This window comes from Apium graveolens, chromosome 1 (assembly GCF_009905375.1).
Source record: "Apium graveolens cultivar Ventura chromosome 1, ASM990537v1, whole genome shotgun sequence".
Classification (NCBI taxonomy): Eukaryota; Viridiplantae; Streptophyta; class Magnoliopsida; order Apiales; family Apiaceae; genus Apium; species Apium graveolens.
In genome coordinates this window covers 36,623,467-36,628,907 of record NC_133647.1, presented here as the reverse complement: position 1 = coordinate 36,628,907, position 5,441 = coordinate 36,623,467, and the positions used below count along the sequence as shown (strand labels likewise).

Here is a 5,441-nt window from a genome sequence, read left to right as displayed (position 1 = left end):
AGGGAACAACTCTACACTCATGGACCTTATCATGCAACGACATTCCCTCACCTTAGAGCCTAGGACATTCTGATAAGGTTGGAATACATTAGTTGCACTCTTATCTGCTTATATTATTAGTCCTAGGTTCTATATCCAGACAGCTGATAGAGCTACTTGATAACAGTGCGAGCACTTAAATATTTAAGCCTGTATAGCATGCATCTTGAATAAGTTACCTACCCTCGAACTTCACCAATTGAGAGAACACTTTGCTCACCGATAAATCTGAAAGATCATCATCCGTAGCAGACATTTCATGCTGCCCAGCTGATGTGGTGGAAATGATATGACTGAAGTTGTTGACCTGAGGAGACAGTCACGGATGATATTAGTACTGTTTTCTTCAGGATCGTTATGAAGAACTGCCTCCTGAAGTTGAAGTGCATACTCAAGATTCCAAAGGACATCTCCCATAGAGGGTCGATCAACACCAAAATCAGCTAAACATTTTTCTGCAGATTCTGCAAACTTTCGAAGAGAATCTGGTTTGATTTTCCCTGCAAGATTGGGATCTATAATCTGATCCAACTGTCCTCGCTTCTGCCATTTCATTGCCCATTCAGCTAAGTTGACCATCTCTCTAGGAAGTGATGGATCTATAACAAGCCTTGCACAGAGAACTTCAAACAGAACAACACCAAAAGAGTACACATCTGATTTTTCTGTGAGCTGTTGCCTTCTAAAATACTCGGGATCAAGGTACCCAAAACTACCTTTCACAGCTGTACTCACGTGGGTTTGATCAATCTCAGGTCCTGCTTTTGATAGACCAAAATCAGCAACCTTGGCCAAAAAAGTAGTGTGAAGGTAGTGAAGACCTCTGATCATAGAGACTGTCTAGTTCCCGACAAAGATTTATGTCACTGGGACAGCAAGCATGAAAGGTGAAACCTCTACATGTAGCGTAGAGACTCTGCAATCACATGGTACAAGGAGAGGAGAAAATCTTGGTGGTAAGTTTATTTCTTACGTAATACTTCAAGAGTACTATAGTTTTGGTATGCTCTCTGGTTTTAAGAACTGCAAACCTTTATATCTCAAACTAATAATAACTTTGTAGCTGTTTCTAGTATTAGTCCAGAATACAAAGTTGAGATGTTCAATTTGCTCTGATCATGAACTTTTGAACTTGTAATAGTATGCGGCAGGCACTAGGTTAGTTATCACTATCTTTTTCATAGTCTAGTTAGAATATCTGAGAAAGAAGTTGAATCTTTGCAGATACAATTGCTGCCATAAATAATTCTTAGAACTAATCTTGCAGAAAAATGAAACTACAGAGCTAATACATTTTCCTTTTTCTCAGTGTATAAGAACCATTAGATTATCAATAACGAATGGTTGTGATAACTACTAAATTTTTCCCATTTATATAAAGTGATAAGTAGATCAAAAAAGATCTAAAAAGAGTAAAATCAAGACCTTGATTCAAAATCTAGGTGCATAGGGAAGGACTTCTTTCCAGTCATGAATCGAATCAATCGAGAAAGCGAAATCGGAGGCTTATTAGTTTTGCTCATAAACAGCCTCTTCAAAATAACCGCAATGAACTAACTCCCGGTCCTTCTCGCAAGAAATATAGCAAAATGAACATATGCATACACATCAGGTACAATAACCTAGAATCTAACAATTAACATTATATATACACACAAGGTATACATACAAACCTTGACGATGAGCTTCAAATATCATCGGATCTCGGGGTCCTCTCCGTCCTCTTGCTTTTTCCACCAGCTATCAAATTGATACCCTCTATTTTATTGAAACAGTTTCTAAAATTTATATACAAACATTCATATAAAAATAATTAAGTTCAATTATTACCGGAAATTTGAACTAACCATGCCTGGTGATTCTTCTTCCGCGTCCCGCCGCTGCTTCGTGTAAATGAATTCAGGGTATAGTATAAAAGGGCCTGTGGTTTTTGTATTTGGTTGAGAGAGAAGTTATTTGTGGACCTGATTAATGGTCTTAAACGTGGTAGGCGAGGCCCAGTACTAAACTAATGTAATGCTTCTCCTGTGATAATTATATATTTATATTATTTTTTCCTTGACCAAAATAAATATACCTTATGCTTGTATCATTGAAATTATGTATAATATTTTAAAATAATTTTATTTATAATATAATTTTCATTTTAATTTAACATTATATTATATATAATTATATATGCTATTATATTTTCAATTATACATTAAAATATAATTTTACAATAATATAATACATACTACTTTGAAAATTATAATAAAAAAATATAACTTTCATATTATAACATATAAAATTAATTTAATTACATATTATATATAATATAATTTTAAAATTAGTAGAACAGCTAAAGCGTTGGCATTTTGCCCAACCGACACTATAAATAGTTCAGGCCAACGCAAAAAAAAAAGACACTATAGTAGTCTAATTTATTTTAGGTATTATTATTTATATAAAAAATAATTGGGGCCGTCTAGCTCATCTTATTTTTCAGAAATGAAGACTTATTTTTTATAAGATTATATTTTTATTGATAAATATTTCAAATTTATAGTTATTGTTGTTGGAGGAATTTCGTAACAACACGAAATCGGAGGGTTGCTGGAATAATTGAGCGATTTGTGTATAATTGTGAGATTAGGGTTTATGAAAAAGAGAGGCTGGACTTGGGAGGTGTCTCGATTTGTCTCGTTGTATCGGATTCCTTTGCCAAGATGCCTGCGTACCAATTTATATTGGATCAAGCCTACGCAGTTCTGTGAAATTTGGGCTTATCCCTAAGAGACTTTAGGGATAAGTTTCGTTAATGCGGTAATTACCGATTTTATCTGATTTAATCTGAGCGTTGCGATATCTTCCTGATTTGAAGAATATCGTTGAGAGATTTTTTCTGTTATTGATTTATTGAGATTGATTATTTCCTCGTTTCAGAGAGAGGATAACTTGGGCATTAAGCAATTAATTATTAAATAGAATTAATAATTAATAAATTATAAAATTATTAAAAAGTATTTGTCATGCCAAAACGTGGCATAACAACTACCCCCAGTTCTTCAGTGTAGCTTGCTGCAGTGAAGAACTAAATATTCTTCGATCGCTGAAACAACTAAAAATCAGAGTTTAGTACATAACATAGAGCACCTTCGTGCTCAAAACAATTATGCAAATGCATGTGCGAGACCATGTAAGATCCGAAAAGGACACATATTTCCCTTGTTTGTGGCTGAGCGAGCACAAATTTTAAAAACCATTGTGAATATCATTATTAAGTTGGACTTTGGCGTACACACTTCAAGATAGATATAACAACCGATTGTAAAATTGTATTATTGAGGAGAACTGCTAGTATTATATGAATGTAACAAGATTAACAAACATGCCTCCAACAAAAGATAAGGTGGAACTCCCGGCCTTCAATCTCTTTCTGTACTTAAGATAAGGTGAGCTCGCACCTTGAATCTTTTCCATACTTGAGATAAGGTGAGCTCATACCTTCAATCTTTCCGTTTGTAATCTTTCTGCCTATCTAGGCGTAAAGTGTCAGCAATACAAGTTCACAATCGGTAGTGTATATCATTCCAAGTGGTTGTCTCAGCTACCCAACATAGCAATTCTCATTCACAAGTCTGAAAATATTTTTCGACAAATATGTATTATCGCGACAGTATATGCAAAATATTTTAAACACAATTCAATCATAATAAATATGCCAATTTAAAATTGTCGCGATATTTACTTTTCCCAAAATAATGCTTTTTCTTCAACATTTTTCTCAAAATTATGCATCTCGCATATATAATTTATTTTTCCAGAAGATGCAGCTCGTACGATCTTCTAAAAATCCACAATTCTCTCAAATAAATATCTCGTACGATATTTTCCCAAAATATGTGTGTCGTCCAAAATTAGGATGGTGCAATAATTTTACAATCATAAAAATATTTGACTCGCACGAATTTTATCACTAAATATTTTTCTTATAAAAAATTAGAAGAAAAACATAATATCTATGCATTCATCACGTAATAATAAATTTGCAGAAATAAATTAGGAGAAAAATAAATCTTATCTTTATTTTCGGCTTATAGCAGGCTGTGAATTTCCGAGTGTCGCCATTTTTCTATGGTGCGTTTTAGTGTTCCTCAAGTTTTTTGTCCTTTTCTTTTTCCTGCTGGCCCCGCGATCTCAACATGACATGCTCATTCGTCATTCTTTTTACTCCATGGTTGCTTCCTTTTTTTTTTCTCCTTGTCCGCGCGTGTATATCACCTTAACAAGTCCGTCCGTGTGTGACTCCAAATGCCTGGTCGTTGGGTTTTCTTAAACGCCACGGGTCGCTCCATGTTAAATATTTTTTTCGCCAAGTTTGCATGCCGCCGCCGAGTCTTGTTATTCATCATGAGACTGCCTTTGCTGCTCCATGTTGCACGGCCTGGACTCCGCTGAATTGTGTCTTATTATACATCCATATAAGATATATCTGCCACGAGCTTTTTTTTTCACCATCGGTAATTGACTGTCGACCCCCCATTGTATGGATGAACCATAAATCCCAGGAGTTTTGTAATATTATTCATCCTCCTCGAATAATAAAGCCTTCCTTCTAGCGCCAAATGTTATAGGGAGAATTTCGTATAACAATGTTGTGGAGGTTAATGGGCGGAACAAAGATCAAGGATGATGTTTGAGGGCGGAGGAAGATTGTTTGGTGGTGGCTGAGCTTGTATGTGGAGTCCTTAAGAAAGAATAGGGTTTGTTATTCTCTGTCAAGTGTCGACTCATGTCTCATACAAGTGCCTACGTACCCTATTTATAGGGATCAAGCCTCACGTAGTTCTTGGGGAACAAGTCACGTAGGCTAGGGTTAGGACTCTTCAGCCCGTGCAGCCCAAGCCCACGATAAAGTCAGGCCTTCAGCCAATTAGTCACGTAAATCTCGACCGGCTCCACATGCTTCCTACAATTTCGCGGCATCTCCGCATTTCTTCCCGTAATTGTAGGAATAACCCGTGTTGACCCCGAAATCTACGAGCAACTCAGTCATCTATGAGTCACTTTCCATGTTGCACACAAAGTCTTTCGATGCGGCCCGGCCTGGTCACCTCGGCCCGCACCGCCTTCAAATAATAAATATAATGTTACCTCTGTTTCTATAAGATGTGGGCTCATGAGCTCAGCCCACCTCGCATGAAGGCACCTGAGCCCACCTCGCGTGGGCACAACCGAGCTCAACTCGCATATGAGAGCCCAAATGACAAATGTGAGCTCACCTTACATGTGTGAGCCCAGCTCGCATGTCCTCACTTGAGCCCAGCTCGCATGTTTGAGCCCAGCTCTCATGTCATGAGCCCAGCTCTCATGTCATGAGCCCAGCTCGCATGTGAACCCAACTCGCATGTTACGAGCCC

The 5,441-nt window shown here is 37.0% G+C and overlaps 1 pseudogene; it reads right to left on the bottom strand.

The window, feature by feature from the left end:
• Positions 1-214: 214 nt before the first annotated feature.
• Positions 215-870, bottom strand: LOC141664524 (receptor-like protein kinase HERK 1; annotated as a pseudogene).
• Between the last annotated feature and the right edge of the window lie 4,571 nt (positions 871-5,441).